The sequence below is a fragment of the Lepisosteus oculatus genome, unplaced genomic scaffold, assembly GCF_040954835.1.
Source record: "Lepisosteus oculatus isolate fLepOcu1 unplaced genomic scaffold, fLepOcu1.hap2 HAP2_SCAFFOLD_45, whole genome shotgun sequence".
In the NCBI taxonomy this organism is placed as follows: domain Eukaryota; kingdom Metazoa; phylum Chordata; class Actinopteri; order Semionotiformes; family Lepisosteidae; genus Lepisosteus; species Lepisosteus oculatus.
The window spans coordinates 1,813,116-1,832,500 of NW_027167988.1; the positions used below are offsets into that span (position 1 = coordinate 1,813,116).

The 19,385-nt window shown below is 43.8% G+C and overlaps 6 non-coding genes across 6 annotated transcripts; 1 reads left to right on the forward strand and 5 right to left on the reverse strand.

Annotated features, from left to right (window-relative positions):
• Positions 1 to 580: 580 nt before the first annotated feature.
• Positions 581 to 653, reverse strand: trnar-ucg (transfer RNA arginine (anticodon UCG)). Its single transcript has one exon. It is a non-coding gene; the product is annotated as a tRNA-Arg (tRNA).
• Positions 654 to 1,846: 1,193 nt separating this feature from the next.
• trnan-guu (transfer RNA asparagine (anticodon GUU)) lies at positions 1,847 to 1,920 on the forward strand. Its single transcript has one exon. It is a non-coding gene; the product is annotated as a tRNA-Asn (tRNA).
• Positions 1,921 to 3,893: 1,973 nt separating this feature from the next.
• On the reverse strand, positions 3,894 to 3,967 carry trnai-aau (transfer RNA isoleucine (anticodon AAU)). The gene has a single exon. It is a non-coding gene; the product is annotated as a tRNA-Ile (tRNA).
• Positions 3,968 to 4,526: 559 nt separating this feature from the next.
• Positions 4,527 to 4,597, reverse strand: trnar-gcg (transfer RNA arginine (anticodon GCG)). Its single transcript has one exon. It is a non-coding gene; the product is annotated as a tRNA-Arg (tRNA).
• A 2,756-nt stretch (positions 4,598 to 7,353) lies between these two features.
• Positions 7,354 to 7,426, reverse strand: trnar-ccu (transfer RNA arginine (anticodon CCU)). The gene has a single exon. It is a non-coding gene; the product is annotated as a tRNA-Arg (tRNA).
• An 8,536-nt stretch (positions 7,427 to 15,962) lies between these two features.
• On the reverse strand, positions 15,963 to 16,044 carry trnal-caa (transfer RNA leucine (anticodon CAA)). Its single transcript has one exon. It is a non-coding gene; the product is annotated as a tRNA-Leu (tRNA).
• Between the last annotated feature and the right edge of the window lie 3,341 nt (positions 16,045 to 19,385).

The following is a 19,385-nucleotide window of genomic DNA, read 5'->3' on the forward strand; positions in this document are numbered from 1 at the left end:
ACCCTTATCTGTTAGGGAATTTCAAGGGAGGAGTTAGGTCAGAATGGGTAGGCTGCAAAACAACAAGTAAAGATTTATTCCAAGATGAAACGTTGTGGCGGTTTTCTTATCTTTTCAGCATGGACTAAACTTTTACGTGTTCCTTATATGCTATATATGTATATATTAGCACCAATGTCGTTCTTAAAAACTAACATGAAATTGTCAGGGACATTCAGCTATATACAAAGACGAGACAGACAAAGTAATAATTCTGTATTAACGTGGCCTACATACTGACGCAATGATCGAACTAACTGACATGTTCTGATTCAGATCCCCTGCAGTTCATGCCAATTAGAACAATAGCAATGCTGAGTCCTCCCCACCCTACCGAGCACAAATTCAGCTGCTCTCCAGTTCTGTTCTGCATGTTTTTTCATTGCAATTGAGCTCGGAGCTGGAGATGATCTCCATACAGTTCTGTGTTCACCAGCCCGCACTTGCGTGCTAATTTACGGGTTGTGGCAAATGCTTTTCTATAGTTCATATACATGACGGCAACCTGTTACCGAGGAACCTGAGAGGTTTAAAAGCCTCACGAGCCAGGCAGGACTCGAACCTCCAATCTTCTGATCCGAAGTCAGACGCGTTATCCATTACGCCACTGGCCCATAGAACATGTGCTTGCACTCCACCACAGAGAGCTCTACACTGCTACTAGTAGTACACTTCCCCATCTAAATTTTCACAGCAAGAAACTTGTGTTTCCTACTATTTTTGTCAGGTTTAAAATATCATCTCCTTAAAACAGAAAAAGTGTTGATGTGTCGTGCTGAAATTCCGATTGATTTTGAATTCAAAGAAAAAAGGTTTTCTTCCAAAACACCATGAAATTGTCACATCTTGCAGACAATAGGTGTATTCCATGTTGAAAAGAGAAGAAAGAAAACCATGGAGCCTTTTACAGGTGTGAGGCTTCTTCAGGTGTGAGAAGACCTCACAGTCGAAACGCTGTGTTTCCGTTCTTCTCTTTTCAGCATGCAATAAACCTAGTACTTGTTCCTTTGCAGCCGAGGCATGCTGACGTAGCTACCCAGCTGAACATCTTGCAGACTCTACAGTACTTCTCTCCTGTAGAAGTAAAGCAGGGCTTGCTGGGTGAGCTTTTGCTCCGGTAAATTAGGTCACGTGTCATGTTAAATCACTTCTTCTAAACACAACATTTGCTGGTGCTAGCTTTCCCCATGAAAAGAGACATTTCCCTTACAGTACATGACATATCGTTTTTATTCTATCAATAAGTATAGAAATTAAACAAAAGAAAAAATGGTGTCGCCAAAGAATGCACAGCTCTGTCGCCTTGGGGAGGTGTCAAGGGCATTGAGCTCCTTGGACATGAAAAGTGCCCGATAAATGCCATTTCTCATCATTTCTCTTGGCGTCAGTTCTGCTATTAAATGGGACGGAGGCAACGGGCTCAGAGAGCAGGTTAAGTGCACACCGAACGCAGATGTGTCCAAGTGTCTGTAAAAGCGCGGTGCTCCGCTGGCGCTGTTCCCTAGTGGCTTAAAGTGCCCGCCTAGTAAGCAGGCGATCCTGGGTCTGAATACCAGCGGTGCCTCTCTCCGTGTCTTGTTGTGCCGAATGTCTCATTTCAGACAAACATGTACAGCTTGGTTCAGTTTAATGCAAGAATTCATTTCCTTTCTGGAATAACTTGTTTTTGAAGAAATCCATACAGCTTGTGAAAGATGAAATCCATTTCTTGGTTGTCAGTGGAAAAAGATTGCCGGCTGCAAGAAGCGCAAGTGATTGTTTTCTTTGACCATAAACCTGCAAATGTAGGGAGCACAAGCGGCCGTCAGTCTCTGTGGCGCAATCGGTTAGCGCGTTCGGCTGTTAACCGAAAAGTTGGTGGTTCAAGCCCACCCAGGGACGCATGTCTCAGTTTTTCCAATGTAATCATCATCACCGCTAAAGAAGATGGCGCAGAAGGCTCCACAGTCGAAACGTTGTGCTTCTTTTCTTCTCTTTTCAGCATGGAGTAAACCTTTGCTTGATCCTTTGCAGCCTACGCATGCTGACACAGCTACCTTTCTCTTAACGCACCTCAATCATTATTCACCAAAACCATCAGCAGAATGTGTCGCCTTTGTGGTGATGTCACTCCTCTGCTTCACAAATGTCCTTAGTGACGGACCATTTCATTCTGCCATTTTTCCGGAGCGGTTATTGATTGCTCCATCATTTCCCTCATACTTTCCATCCCAAGATTGAAAAAAAAAACAGAAACAGGCTGATAGGACGACAATCAAATTGCAAAAACTCATCAAAGCACTCGATAGAGTATTTGAATCCACAAGTAGCTACGAGCAACTTTGTCCTGGCTTGCATGAAAGTCGGAAAATGTCAAAAAGAAAAAGATGGTGGCTTTTTCATATCTGTTCTTTTATTTTTAGTTCGTTGGCTCTTCTGTCCATTGTCCTCCTGCCTGGCTCTTGACCTGTGACTGTCTGAACGCACACATTAGACTTTCAGGCGGGGGATTTGTCCTGAGCCTCTGTGAAAGACCCACCCACCCCCATAAATAACTGCTCTAGAAATACGATTGCAAAACTAAACCACAGCTTAAAGAGGAGCTTGTCATGACCGCCAGGCAGTTAAGACCAACTCTTAAGCGATCTAATCAGCACCAGCAGTGGGTGATTATTAACAAACGCTGCCGCACGAGTTAACCCACCTGCACACACTCCACCGTGCGGTACACAGTGCTATTTTTACCATCTTTACCTGCTTCCCGCTGCTCAGTATTGAGTCTATTCCTTGAGAGCTCTACCTGGCATTTTTTCCATTACCTCGTTTATTCTGGATATTGGACTCCCCTTCTGCCTTTTTGACTTTGGACCTCGCCTCTCACCTCGGACTGTTTGCCACCAGTGTTCTCCCTGGATTACGACTTACCTTACGCCTCTTGACCACGAAACAAAGCAAAGCAGAGCAAAACAAAACGAACAAACGAAAACCCTCACGTCCCGCACTTGCATATAACGCCGTTACGTGCCCAAGCGGTATTGTACGTCATCCTAGCACTGCACCCCGGGGCGTACGGTATATGGGAACGAGCACACGCCACGAATCGTCTTGAATCACTCCCTACAGCTGTAAGGTGCCTTGAAGCGTGCACCCCCAACTTTCTTCTTTGCCCATCTGTGAAAGGTAAACTGTTGAACAAACTCTGAACCAGCTCTAAGGAAACTAATCCGATTAGACGTTACTTTGACTCATCTTTTTACGCTCAGTGCTGGATTGCTCAAACTCCAGCTAGGGTTAGGGTTAGCATTCCCACGCTACTTAGACACTTTGTTTACGCTCAGTGCTGGATTTTGGGAACTTCAGGATGAGTGGGAATTTTCTCCTATCTGTCAATTCTGTTTTGTTTTGGAGACTCTTGGCTGCCTATGTTGTACAGTGCAGCGTGAAGGAAACATTTTCCAAAACTGTGTCAGCTCAAAAGTTGTAAGAAAACCTCTCCAGCTGCTTTAACTCTCTTCATTTTTGTCATTTAATGTGACACTCGATGTATAACTGGAGCCTCACATATGCAAATGGTGAGGCTCCAGTTCGACACCCAGTTCGACACCACTTTACAGTATATGACAAAAGCATGGCAGACTGTGCCGGACCGGCAGATAACTTCCGCTTATTTTTACCATATTAAACATTGGAAATCCTCCCACTTGTATTTGTGACACTTGATTTTGGCTCCACCTAAGACACTCTTAAATCTTCAAACACTTTTCTCTTCTCCCGCAACACTCTTGTCTGTCGGCACTATGTGGCAGCGTTGCATGACAACCCCTCTCACCACGGAAAGGAACCTAACAGCTTTGGTAAGAGAGGAGAAAAGGACCTGGCCAGTACGGGGCTCGAACCCGTGACCTTGGCGTCATTAGCACCACGCTCGAACCAACTGAGCTAACCAGCCTCACGACAGTGCTCCTCTCTGTGCTGCAAAAAATCGAACTCAGGGAATTTCTTTTGTCCTCCTTTGAATAGAAAGCCTTGTAATTCAGTGTAAGGGCTTTCTCGTGCAGTTTCATGGTTCTTGTAACCCAAATCCTACACTGGCCTGAAGTGCCCCCCCATTTCACAGCATTTTTCAGCTGATTTAAAATGTACCTAAAGGAGAAGCATTATTGAAGACCATCAATTACCAAGAGCTTTTGTCAAAGGTTTTGGTGGTCATTTTGAATGACCACAGAGCGCTGTGACCTCGGTTTTACATCTCATCCAAAAGACAGCGCCCTTTTACAACACAGCATCTCCGTCACTATACTGGGGCATTGGGACCCGCACAGACCTCAGGGCGAGCGCCCCACCGCCGGCACCATTAACACCGCTTCCAGCTGGAAGCTTTGTTTTTCCCTGTAGCTCACCCTCATCCGGGTACTGACCTGGCTCACACCTGCTTAGCTTCAGTGGGTTTTTTGAGTTGCGAGTTGCAAGGGGATGCAAATGATGGAGCCGCTCGCTGCAAAAGCCACTGCATTGGCCGGGAATCGAACCCGAGCCTCCCGCGTCGCAGGCGAGAATTCTACCACTGAACCACCAATGCTCAGTGCCTGGGCCTTCAAAAAAGACGCTTTTTTGGTGCTCTGTGCAAAACGCGTCGACATCTGCTTCCAGCTGCAAAATGCCATTCGCGGACGCTGAAGAACTTATTTCCAAGGCAGCGGGTACAAGCGATTGGGCGTTTTAAAACCACCAGGAACAGCAAAGAGGCGTGCTTCTTTGCTTGCGCCGAAACACACCGACTGGAGGCGGATAACGTAGTCGGCAGGATTCGAACCTGCGCGGGGAGACCCCAATGGCTTTCTAGTCCATCGCCTTAACCACTCTGCCACGACTACAGCAAGCCCCACCACCGCTGCGTTCTTGCTACAATCTTACCTGGATCGCGAGGCGCCGGCGGAAGCCTATTTCAAAGTCGTTCTCCGTTTCAAAAAAACATTTCCAAAATACAAGCCTTGCAGACAGACACGCCTCAGAGGACTTAAGGGTGGCTTCATGTCGGAATGATAAAGTCTCCCCGTCCGGACATGAAAATGCCACTTTGTTACACACAAAAAAAGAATCAACAACAGAGAAATGCCCACAAGCATTTGAAAAGCCGCACCACGTCGCACTTGAAATAGCTCTTACATTAGTGGTAGACGCAGGAATCGCCTTTTTATTTACGCTCTTACCCACGCGATGGAAAGCAAAACAAAGCAAAGCAGAGCAAAACAAAACGAACAAACGAAAACCCTCACGTCCCGCACTTGCATATAACACCGTTACGTGCCCAAGCGGTATTGTACGTCATCCTAGCACTGCACGCCGGGGCGTATGGTATATGGGAACGAGCACACGCCACGAATCGTCTCGAATCACTCCCTACAGCTGTAAGGCGCCTTGAAGCGTGCACCCCCAACATTCTTCTTTGCGCATCTGTGATAGGTAAACTCTTGAGCAAACTCTGAACCAGCTCTAAGGAAACTAATCCGATTAGATGTTACTTTGACTCATCATTTAAGGGACCCTTGTTAATTGGAGAAATCAATGATTTCGAATGAATTCTGTATGCGTTAAAAGACAGCTATACACAGAAAACATGCAGGACACTGCTCATGATGTTTCCCGAGCCGAAACACAGTGCGTTTTTCCAAGCCATCTGACAAAGCCCGCCCACTGAAAACTGCAGGAGATCGTGTAAAGACGTTCAAGTTTGTAACTACTGCACGCACAGGAAGCAGAATAAATTCCTCTATTCAAACTGTCAAAGGTTTGCTTTGCGAACGCTGCAGGACATCGCACAATCTCTTTTGAACAGGGACAAACGATTTCTTATGGGGCGCAGTAAGTACAGACGTTTAAAAAGCTCCACTCATGCCAATGATGCAGCATGAAGAAGCGCAACCTAAAGTTTGCATTCCTAGCACTGTTGCATTCCCCGCATCAGTAGCTAAGAGAATATAATTTACGACTCTTGTTAATGCAGTTTCAGAAACCAGACTGAAATTTCTCAAGTATATTATTTGAATCCATTTGATGTTGGGCAACAACTATTCTTTCAAGACTTTTAGATTGAAATGGGACCTTTGAGACAGGCCTGTAGTTGTTAAGAACTTGTGGATCCAAATTTGACTTCTTAAGGAGCGGTCTAAGAACCACTACCTTAAATTGATCATGTACGACGCCTGACGCAAGCGATGCATTCATCATACTAATTATAGGTCCTGCCAGTCCTTCGAGGGAATCTTTGACTTGCTGAGTGGGGATGGGATCTAGCAAACAGGTGGTTTACTTTGTCTTACGTCTGTGTCCATGAGTCCACCATAAGAAGAAATCTGAACAGGAGTGGTGATCATGCGAGGTCACCACGGAGGAAACCACTGCTCTCCCCCCCAAAAAAACCACCACTGCCCCTCTCAAGTTTGCTAAAGACCACATGGATGTTCCACAACTCCTGGAACAATGTTCTGTGGACAGACGTGACAAAAGTTGAACTTGTTGGTAAATGTGCACAGCGTTATGTTTGGAGATAACAAAACACCGCATACCAACTCCAAAACCTCATCCCACCTGGGAAGCATGGCGGAGGCTGTACGGCTTGCAATCATCGAGGGACCGATGAATTCCGAGATGTATCAGGAAATTCTACAGCAGAATGTCAGGGTGTCTGCCTGTGATCTAAAACTCAAAAGACGCTGGGTCTTGCAACATGACAAAAACAAAGGAGTACATCAACAACAGAGTGGCTGAAACAGAAGAAATTCTGTATGTTGGGATGGCCAAGTAAGAGTCCTGACCCCAATCCCATTGAAGTGCTGTGGCGTGATCTGAAGCAGGCCATTCAGCGCAAGACATCCCAAAAATATACATGAACTGAAACAGTTTTGCATAGAGGAATAGGCCAAAATACCTCCTAACCGCTGCTCAGGTCTGACAAGCCGCTACAGAAAGTGGGGGTTGAGGTTTTTGTCATAAAGGAGGTTCCACTAGCTCCTTAATATAAGGGTTCACGTACTTTTTCCATCAATGACCTTGATTGTTTAAACCATTTGGTCAATAAAGAAACAGCAATGTCAAATGTTGGGTGTGTGTTCTTTGTTAAATCAGAATCTCTTTATTAATTATTATGACTTAGATAAAGATAAGATCACATGTTAGGAGCCATTCATGCAGAAATCCACATCATTCCGAAGGGCTGTTTACAAAAGTTTTTCTCCCAACTGTATGTGAGAGAAAAGCAGAGACGCTCACTGAGTAAGGTGGAGTTGTAGCTTTGCAAACCACAAAGACATTTGTATGCTCAAAATGGGACAGGAGCACCCCAGATGGGACTCGAACCCACAATCCCTGGCTTAGGAGGCCAGTGCCTTATCCATTAGGCCACTGGGGCACACTGGGTTGGGTCGATCACGCTGATGAAGAGCCAGTTTTTTTTTCCTTTGCTTTTTCAAAGGGATCCCCAAAATTAGGAAAGTTAGGCAGCAGAAGGTTTACTGTGACCTGAGAAGGACCGGCATCCAATCACGGTGGTACACACACACGCTCTCACTCATCTGAGCTACACGGCTACCAAGATGATCTCAGGTGCGCCGAGCTGGTACGGAACATATTGAACTGATCGACGGCGAATTGTCTCTCAGACAGGCTTTTCACCTCTGAGCTCCCTGACTGACAGTGATCAGTTAGGCAGTAAAACAGTCAGCTGCTTCTAAGCCTTAAACAGCTGCATCTCGGCGCTTCCACGGAGAGATGATTTGAAAGCCGAACATCGCCCATTGGGAACACCTTACTATCACTAGTTTAAGAGACTCTTAAGGTCTTGCAGAGGTGCCTGTCTAATAGCATGCGCTTTGCAAGCTATAGGTGTTTAGGCTGAGGCAGAATGCCTGTTAACAAAATGTTTTTCTAAAGGGGCCTCGCACTCTTTTCCAAGCAATGGTCACCATCCCCACAATGTAGTCATGTCCTAGGACGTCACCTGTTAGTCTCCATTTGTCTGCCACCAACATTTTAGGTTACGGGGTCACAACCGCACCCCGGAGAGCATAGGAGCCGTTGGCGTTCTGGCTGTGCAGATTGGGCTGAAGGTGGGGCGCTTGAATCTCGCTGTTGGAGGCCGTCTGAAACTGACCCAAGCCTTTCCCTTGAATTAAATGTAAATAAGAAATGAACCCCAGATGCACATGGAATCAATCACGTGTTTCCTTTGAGCCGTTTCAAAGACTGCTCCAGAGTTTACCTTGCACAGATGCGCAAAGATTAATGATGGGGGTGCACGCTTCCAGGCGCCTTACAACTGTAGGGACTGATTAGAGACAATTCGTAGCGTGTACTCATTTCTCTCTATTCCCCGTGTTGCAGTGGTAGGATGACATAAATTCCTGCTTCGACACGTAACGGCATTATAATCAAGTGCAGGAGCTGAGGGCTTTAGTTTTGTTTCGTTTTCCATGGCGTTCGTAAGCGCGCAAATCAAAGGCAATTCCTGCGTCTAACACGAATGTAAATGCTTTTGAAAGTGCAGTGTGGTGCAGCTTGTAAAAACCATTTGTGGTTTGTTGATGTTTTTTCTGTCTGCCAAAGTTGCATTTTGACATCCGGACTGGGGGACTTTATCATTTGAACGTGAAGCCAGCCTTAAACCCTCTGAGGCGTGTCTGTCTGCCGGCACGAATCTTGTGAAAGGTATTTTTTTTTAACGGAGAGCGACTTTAAAAAGGTTTCCGCAGCCACCTCGCACTCCGTGTTAGATTATAGGAGGAATGCGGCGACAGCGAGCTCGCTTTTGTCGTGGCCGAGTGGTTAAGTGCGTTGGGGATTCCCCGCGCAGGTTCGGAACTTGCCGACTCCGGCGTCTGCCGCACGTCGCCTTGTGCCTGCGCGGCAAAGGCAAAGTGCCGTTTCTCCTTTCCCGGTACTATAAAAACGCTAAATCGCTTGGACCCGCTGCCATTGAAAGCAATTCTTCAGATAACCACACATTTTGCGTTCGCACCTCTGGTGCTCTACTTATGCCTTTGCAAACCTAATGAATAAAGCTGAAAGAACCGACACGATATGTAGGTGCTCGTAAACCACGCAGTAAAGAACTGTTAACAGCAAGGGTTTCAGTGGGTTAACTGAGGAGAAGGCGTGATCGCTAATTGTTGACTTTTTATTTGGTGTTAGAAACACTCTTACTGTGCATGACGTGCAACAAATGTAGCCACAGAAATTGCATCACGCTTTCATGTATGCTATTGCAGACACCAACGTTGCCTAGATAGAAAACCGAAATAGCCGTGGGTTTGCTTGCTGGTCTGAAGGATCTCTCTTCGAATCTCTATCATTTGTCAATGAAAGTAAAAGGCGCTGCAATCTCATACGTTCAGAATCAAACCCGCAGCTGTTGTTCGACTTTATTTCTTGACTAATTACAACTGAGTGTCGCATGAGCAGTTACGTAAACTTGTCTGGTATATTTGAACACAAATGCCGTTCTTCAATTAAAACTAACAGTACATTGTCAGGGACATTCAGTTCTATACAAACAAGAGACAGACAAGAGAATATTTCTACCGTTCATGTGGACTACGTGTTGACTTACTGATCGGAATAATTGAAAGGTTCGGGCTCATAGCCGATGCAGTGCGTGCTAATTAGAACAGCAACGCTGAGCTCTCAGCACCGTACTGAGCCCAGGTGTTTTTCTAAAGCTGTCAGGTGCAGTTCATTTACATGAAGGAAATCTCTTACTGGGTACGATTACAATGCAGTAAGTAGCACAGACTGCTTAGGGAGTAGCCCGATGCGTTTAAAAACAACCCGAGCCAGATAGGAGTCGAACCTGCAATCTCCTGATCCGTAGTCAGACGCGTTATCCATTGCGCCACTGGCCCTGGTGTGACACTGCAGGACTGTAACCCAGTGAGATCAGCACTGCAACTAGTAAAATATTACCCCCGGTCCATTCTTTTCCAAAAGTGAGAAACACCTGTTTTCTACATTTTGTCTGTTTTAAAACCATATCTCTTTAAACCAAACCAAGAGTTTGTCTTTTGCACTGATATTCTGATTCATTTCGATTTCAAAGAAAAAAAAAAACATTATCTTCCAAAGCATCATAAAATTGTCCCTTCTTCCAGACTCTACTTCTCTCTTGTAGTAGTACAGCAGACCTTTCCAAGTGAGCAGATCACAGAGTCCGAAATGAGCTTCCTCCATCAAGCAAAGTACCTGAACATGACTCTGTCTTCATAAAAGCGCCCCTGTAATAAAGAAATTAAATCCGAAATCAAGAGGGCAGTTTCCTACTGAAGTTCAAGAAATCATCAATTTTAACCTAGCAACACATTAAAGGCTGCATCTATACAAGTACGATTCTAGAAATGCTCACCAGATTACGTTTTAAGAAAGAACTGCGCCTCAGGTTCCGCCGAGATCTTAACTCGGATGGCAGGATTCAGAGTCCGGAGTGTGGACTGATGGCGCACGGAGGGTCCATATACTGTGGATCCCTCAGTGATCTTCCGCGTATTCAAACCGCCAGCGTGTGACTCCCCTGTCACCGTCCTCTCTCCTCTGTGCAGCCGAGCCCGATTCACGGTAAAGTGAAAAAAAATATGCCCTCAACGTGAGATTTACTCTGGAGTGAGGATAGATGTTACCTTTTTATCATTGAACAGGATGTATGTGATGTGGCGACTAGGTTCAATTTTGTATCCTGTTTAAAAGATTAAGGACTGGGGTGAGCGTGATTTACCACCCTTTCAGCTAAGAACCCGACGTGCGCACCGTTTAAGCTGCATAGACTCGGTCGTTTAACTCTTCTCCATTAGCAGGGTTAAGGTTAAAGAAAAAAAACATTGCTGACTTCTTTTTTTTTTGCCAGCTGCTAGCGCTGATTAGCAAGGTTTGTATTTCATGTTTTGCAAGTTGCATCCATTTTAAGAAAAACAAGTCATGTTAAAGACAGGAAATGAATACTTGTGTTTAATTAAGTCTAGCGGTTGTCCGCTGGGATTCAGACCCAGGGTCTCCTGTTCACTAGACAGGCGCTTTAACCAACTAAGCCACGGCGCCCCGGGAGTGCTGTCCTTTTGCAGCCACTTGGACACACCACTCAGACACATCTGCATTCGGTGTGTGCTCCGCCTGCTCGCTGAGCAAGTTGCCACCTTTACATACAATAGCAACATCGACACCAAGAGAAAGGATGACAAATGGCTTTTATCTGGAACTTTTCATGTCCAAGGAGCTCAATGTGCTTTCTGTGTACAACAGGGCCACTGAACTCCACACTGGCCACTGAACCACAGCAGTGGCTTGCTGGCTTGACATCTCCCAAGGAAAATGTTGAAATCGCATGTGGAACAGGAAAATGACCCTCGAGTACGAGGGAAAAAAAAGAAAAAGATCATCTGGAGCGCGCCAACTCAGTTGGGACAGTCCAGTTCTGTTGACGAGGTGGCTGAGTGGTTAAGGCGATGGCTTGTTAATCCATTGTGCTCTGCATGTATGGGTTCGAATCCCACTCTCGTCGGTTTCCATGTCTGACATGTGTGCCCGTTCGACGTTGGCCCTCCTGTCGTTTGCTCCAGAACTAGAGCCATGCAGTTTCTAGCGGTGGCTGAACATGGTATAGTAGGCTAACATCGGTATCGAGCAGTGACAGTAACAGTATTTACGTGCCGCTGCTGCCAAGTGGCTCTGGGTTGAGACCGCGTTTTCACTTACTTGCAATGCAAACGGAGAAAGCGATTTTTGACAGTCTCTTGAGAGACTGCGCTAGGTGTTTAGGGATAGACTTTGTCAGTTCCCCCTGGGATGATGGCCTCTCAAATAGTTTGTGATTCCTCTAGACGTTTATACAGTAGAAGCCTGCTTCGTGGCTTAAATCCAAGCTAAGGAAACGAGTTAGAGGTCTGATGCAGAACTGCGAATTCAATGAACGGGAACACTACAGTACATTGCACTGTATGTGTGAGGAAAACTGCCCCCTTCTGTCCCTTGTCGACCGAACAGAGGACTGTAAAGGATACCGCCAAGAAACTTTAGGATGCTGGTTGGAATACAGCTCCAAAGAAGCCCCTTTGGGTGTTATGTCATCAAAAAGTAAGAACAGCGAATCTCCCTTTGATCAAAAGCGCAACAGAACTGTTTTCCGTGGAGCAGCTTTCAGACCCGTAGACCTGTTTTATTTGTAGGGCAGGGCGCATTCCCAAACGCGAATCTCCTGTTTTAGAAATGCTTTGGGCGGCGTGAAGTGAAAATAAGAAATGGGCTCCAGATGCACATGGAAGCAATCAAGTGTTTCATCCGAGCTGTTTCAACGACTGCTCAAGAGCTTTCCTTTCACAGAGGCGCAACGATTAATGATGGGGGTGCACCCTTCAATGCGCCTTCCCAGTGGGCATTGATTCGTCGAATATACGTATATTTATGGCGAAAATACGGCTATACGTATATATACGTCGCCTCAACGTATAATCAACGTCGAATTGCAACCGTAAAATCGACGACATGAATAAACGCATATATAACATCGAAAACACATCTAACACAGTGCCTGAGGCTTTTTACTGTATGTATCGTGTGTGCCGCAACTAGGAGTATACGGCACTCTGCACAGTGTACGAAGTAAATTATTTTCGCAGTAATTAATTTATTATATTTACTATATTTATTATACACGTGTAAATTAATTACTGCGAAAATAATTTACTTCGTACACTGTGCAGAGATTCTAGACGAATTGCAGACCACATTTAGACGTCTAAGGTATGCGTTTAATAGATGCAGCCATTCAAAATGCGCGGTAAAAACCCGCGGTACAGTAACCTACCCACAAGCCACCGCGGGGCACCGGAGGGTACCGCAGGACAAGTGATTGGCTGGCCAAAATGACCGACAGGGGCACTCGTGGTGCATTGGTTGGTAGTGCAAAGATTTAATCATTTAATGTCTTTGCTTTCCACATTTTAATCCGCTTAGTTTTGAATATGTATATGGATTTTACCACTAAAGGGAAATTTTAGTAGCTGAGCATAAAAAGAAGAGGAGCATAACGCATCTGAAGGTCATAAACGATATTAATTTAGGAACATAAACATTACTGTATGTATGTAAACTGTACTGTGTATGGCTGGTCTTGGTAGTTTAAAGAAAAAATACACACCAGTCTTCCATTTCTCCCTAAACATTTTAAGCATGAAAGTTTTATGAAACGGTACCCAAATATGCGATTGCTGTATAGAATGAATTTTAATTAAAAAAAATTATTTAACACGAACATTAAGCTGTTTACATCTTCCGCCTGAGAACAGTCACCCGTTGCTACCCAACGCAGAATGGTGATTGGCTGACACCATCTGACACCCCTCTGATTGGAGAAAAAAGACGTGCTGGTGTGCTATACCAGGAAGAGGATTTCTTTCAATTCTAAACGTGTATTTTAAAAGTTTAAGAAGTAAAAACCTTACAGCGTACACAGATTTCTAAACTGATCAGGATCGTTATCTTTGTCTCATGCATAATAATGTTCACCGCTCTGTCCAGCAAATTAATAATAAACTTTATTTTATATAGCTTTTTAAACGAATAAGTAATTAGATTGCTCATAAACCTAATCACTTGCTTTTTCTTTTTATTTAGGCGCAGATTTCAACTATAGATCGTATTATTAATAACCATAATAACAACCAACCAACAAAAACAACCATATAAACATAATACCAACCAAAAACATAGATAACAACCACAATACAAAATCAAATAATCAAACCATTTTACTCTCGCAAAGTCCTCCAATTATCATAATCCCGCCCCTTATGCAAAACCAAACCTTCCTCCCATCCCAGTTTATCCTGTTTATCATAAACAAAATCAACCTCAATTTTCAACATAAAGCATTACACAAAATCAATACCTCAACACTCCATACTCAACAATGATAATTCACAAACAGCCAGAAAATGTAACTACACATTCCCAAACAGACCTAATTTCCATAGCCCCGCCCCTTATGCAAAACCAACATCCCTCCCCTGTTCTCTCTCTCCCCTGGCGGTTGTAATTGTTTTTATTTTCAAATAAATTTTAGCAAAGTCATGTATTTTAAAAATCTTAAGATTTTTATATTTATGTCTTTATTTAGTGGTTTCATTAGTGACAAAGGCTAAACTTTCTTGGAAAAATGTCTTTTATGTAAACCATGTTTGCTATTAATTCATTCAGGGCTAAAATATGTTCATTGTCTTCTAATGAAAGAAGGGTTCCTTTCGCCGTAGTCGGGAGCCTAGCCTTTAACTAGTAAGTACTGTATTTACTGGGTTTTTGAGGGGGCGTGTCTTTCGCTGGAAATCTCGCCTCCTACTTTGAAAATACCCGTGAAACCGTTTCAATTCGTCACAGCCAGCACTCCTGCAGAGAGGGGGGTTGTACTTGCAGTGTATACAGTACACGCGTTATGCTCTTCGTTAATGTAAATAATTACTGCGAAAATAATTTACTTCGTACACAGTGCAGAGATTCTAGACGAATTGCAGACCACATTTAGACGTCTAAGGTATGCGTTTAATAGACGAATATTATACGTCTTTTGCCCACTGTGCTGCCCTCTTGATTTCGGATTTAATTTCTTTATTACAGGGGCGCTTTTATGAAGACAGCGTCATGTTCAGGTACTTTGCTTGATGGAGGAAGCTCATTTCGGACTCTGTGATCTGCTCACCTGGAAAGGTCTGCTGTACTACTACAAGAGAGAAGTAGAGTCTGGAAGAAGGGACAATTTTATGATGCTTTGGAAGATAATGTTTTAAAACAGACAAAATGTAGAAAACAGGTGTTTCTCACTTTTGGAAAAGAATGGACCGGGGGTAATATTTTACTAGTTGCAGTGCTGATCTCACTGGGTTACAGTCCTGCAGTATCACACTGGATAACGCGTCTGACTAGGGATCAGGAGATTGTAGGTTCGACTCCTGCCTGGCTCGAGTTGTTTTTAAATGCATCGGGCTACTCCCTAAGTAGTCTGTGCTACTTACTGCATTGTAATAGTACCCAGTAAGAGATTTCCTTCATGTAAATGAACTGCACCTGACAGCTTTAGAAAAACACCTGGGCTCAGTACGGTGCTGAGAGCTCAGCTTTGCTGTTCTAATTAGCATGCACTGCATCGGCTATGAACCCGAACTTTTCAATTATTCCGATCAGTAAGTCAACACGTAGTCCACATGAAAGGTAGAAATATTATCTTGTCTGTCTCTTGTTTGTATAGAACTGAATGTCCCTGACAATGTACTGTTAGTTTTAATTGAAGAACGGCATTTTTGTTCAAATATACCAGACAAGTTTACGTAACTGCTCATGCGACACTCAGTTGTAATTAGTCAAGAAATAAAGTCGAACAACAGCTGCGGGTTTCATTCTGAACGTATGAAATTGCAGCGCCTTTTACTTCCATTGACAAATGATAGAGATTCGAAGAGAGATCCTTCAGACCAGCAAGCAAACCCACGGCTATTTCGGTTTTCTATCTAGGCAACGTTGGTGTCTGCGATAGCATACATGAAAGCGTGATGCAATTTCTGTGGCTACATTTGTTGCACGTCATGCACAGTAAGAGTGTTTCTAACACCAAATACAAAGTCAACAATTAGCGATCACGCCTTCTCCTCAGTTAACCCACTGAAACCTTTGCTGTTAACAGTTCTTTACTGCGTGCTTTACGAGCACCTACATATTGTGTCGGTTCTTTCAGCTTTATTCATTAGGTTTTCAAAGGCATAAGTAGAGCACCAGAGGTGCGAACGCAAAATGTGTGGTTATCTGAAGAATTTATTTCCATGACAGCAGAGCCAAGCGATTTAGCGTTCTTATAGTACCAGGAAAGGAGAAGCAGCACTTCGTCTTTGCCGCGCAGGCACAAGGCGACATGCGGCAGACGCCGTAGTCGGCAGGATTCAAATCTGCGCGGGGAGTCCCCAATTGATTTTGAATCCATCGCCTTAATCACTCGGCCACGACTACAGCGAGCTCGCCGCCGCCGCATTCCTCCTATAATCTAACACGGAGTGCGAGGTGGCTACGGAAACTTTTTCAAAGTCGCTCTCAGTTAAAAAAAAAAACCTTTCACAAAATACGTGCCGGCAGACAGACACGCCTCAGAGGGTTTAAGGCTGGCTTCACGTTCAAATGATAAAGTCTCCCCGTCTGGATGTCAAAATGCAACTTTGGCAGACAGAAAAACATCAACAAACCACAAATGTGGACAAGGATTTTACAAGCTGCACCACACTGCACTTTCAAAAGCATTTACATTCGTGTTAGACGCAGGAATTGCCTTTGATTTGCGTGCTTACGAACGCCATGGAAAACGAAACAAAACAAAAGCCCTCAGCTCCTGCACTTGATTATAATGCCATTACGTGTCGAAGCAGTAATTTACGTAATTTACTGCCTGAAAAAAAAACAGTAAAATGTTTGAGTGCCTATAGAGTTTCTATTTTTATTTTCTTGAGAAAAGTTGATACCATTTCCTGGACACCCTGTCCCCCATCAGTGCGCGGTGCCCGGGGAAAAATCTGTAGGGGGGCGTCTGAAATTCTGAGGGGGGGGGGTGATATTTCGGTTGAAACGGAGCTGTAGGGTGCAGCTACCCAAATGAAATCTCGCAGCTATGCCATTGATTAGTGCTTCATGATAGAAGATAACGACTAGCAATCTGGTATTTGCGATGAAGTTCAGTTTCACATTTTTCGTCACTCTCACGGTTTGTATTGCCTGGAGCGAAAAGTACCATAAGCGTTCATTTTTGCAGCTACATGGACGTTCTGAATCGTTAAGAAAAAAATGTTGTAAAACCAACAGAAAGCACAGACTGCTATAACTAGTCCTAGTTATATAAAGATTTTAAGTATAATGATAAACTACTGCAAGGAATCGGTCCACCTGAGCAAACAGGATCGTAATGTTGACACTCAATAACGACACTGATATGTGCAGTTCCTGGACGGATAGCCCTCCTGCCCATCAAACAGACTGAGTGACTGTTCGTGTCATTTAGTGTTGTCTGACCATTGACCAAGTACAACTATTTTTTTAGGGCGCAAATTAAGTTAGGTAAATCTTTTTGCCCAAAACTGAAGGGGCAACACTCCTCCCTCCCCCCGTGATGCCAGGCCTGTCCCCATCCTATTCCATAATGTCATTATATATAATACCATACAACAGTACGATCCTTACTAACTGCATGCGTTAAAATTGCACATCAGCACATAGCAGGGGGCACATAGCCGTGATGTATTATCAATGTTAAATTTCAACCATAATATCGACAACATTAATAAACGCATACGTTGAGAAAATATCGAACCCAGCATATTTTCCGGTTATATACCACAATGCATTGCTAGTATTCGTTGGTCACCATTTTGGACACGTTTTTCAAACGTAGAAGTATATCCGCAAATATCTCAGCAATCCTCTTTTGACGAGTAAGTATGAACAATAATAATACTATCTGAATACACACAGATCTTTCTTAATATTATTTTGATTAAAATAGTACGTGAATAAGCAAAAAATGGCACATAAAAATAGTGTGAATGGGGAAGATGGCACAAAATCGTTTTGCCATTTCTCTATTCTTATTCTATGTTGTACTTTCAAACTTTAGGTACTCTTTAATTAGGACAGACTTTATTGCTCAACTGCTATGATGCAAGCCAAATTTTATACATTTATTTCAGCTTTGAGCTTTCAGCTTTGACCAACCTTGAACTCACCGGCCGTGGTTAACGCGTGTTGGATTTTAACGGGCTCTGTGTGTTCGATGTACATAAGCCACTGAATGCTGGGTGTAGAAAATCGTTTTTGCTGGTGGTGGTAATTGTCATGGGGTAGCAACGCTATCGTCTCTTCCTGTAAAAACATAAGTCTGAACATGGCCATGCAGACACTAGCGATGGTCACAAACTGAAAGGGGTCGATGCACACAACGCAGGCGGCCCCTGACTCAGTCACGCGTGTCTGTCTGGTCATATTCATGACCTCGTCCCAAAACCTGACACAGCCTTCTCTTAGAATTGCCACATCCAACTGGCAGTAACGTTTCAACTCTCTCTGTAAGTTAAACACACTTCCCTTGCATTCTTCATACCAAACCAAAAACTCGGCTTTCTCCCTCGGCAGCATGTAGTTAACGCCGTAAAGTTCTGGCGGCGGCATCGGGCTGACATAATTTTGGTTTTCTGAAGTGTTCATCAAGTGTGGAAAATGACCCTTACCCCCGGGGAACCCCATGGCGGCCGACAGTTTGCTTAATTTCATAGGTAGAAAGTTTAAAGAATCGATAAATCTGATGTTCAGAGCTTTTACGGTCATACACATTATCTTACCACCCTGATTAATTAGTTCAACGTCCATCTTTTCATCTTACAACTGTCTGATTACTAGGTAATTGTCATATCCCTTGCCATTGTGCGATATGAATGTATGGTTTTTGAAACGTCTATCGATAAATTTACACACAAAATCCTTTAGACAAGTTTCACCATAAAATTCCCAGCTTCGTTTATTGTTAATATGAAGGGCATGGATGTAATTTGGTATGTGTGTCCCCGTTTCTTGCATGCATTCAAAGTAAAAAAAAATGTACTTGTTTGAAATTTTGGGGTTGTCCAAAGGCAGTATGTAGCACAAATGTGTGTCAGGGGTGTCGATCACGTTGTTACAATGCGAGCACAGTTTCTCTTTACATTTGTGACTAGAGAGGTTATAAACCTCACATTTCTCACAAAAGACCTTGCGCTCACACTTACTAACACCCGTCGCTGCATTCCGAAAGTGTCTCGCCAAACATTGAGAGCTACGACAAAAGACCTTACAGGCCGGGCAATTCTGAATTTCTGCATCAATTTCGCAACACTGGGGATCTAAACAGGTTTTACAAGCTTTAACACAGGCGTGTGCGTTCTTGTGGCTATACGCCGCATGGTAGTTAGTGCAAAAATATGCCGCCCCCACAAAAGCTTTAATATTTAAAACCCCATAAAAATGCTCTTCATGCAGTAGAACAAAAAGTATTTTAGAATTAGGTGGTGTGGGCCCCGTTGTAAAATATTTTCAATCACCCTGGTCGTGGTACAAAATTTTAATGACCACCTTTAAATGTTTTTCAAAAGCGGTAATGTCTGACAAACTCATTTTCTGATTCTCTGAAAAACCCAACTCTTTGTGCATTCGTTTAGCGCCCTGTAACATTTCCCCATTGGTACAACCTTCATTCAACAAACCGTACACACTCCTGGTGAAACACAGATTACCGCCCGTGTAATGTAAGTCGATAAGGTGCGCTTTTTTCTGAGCAA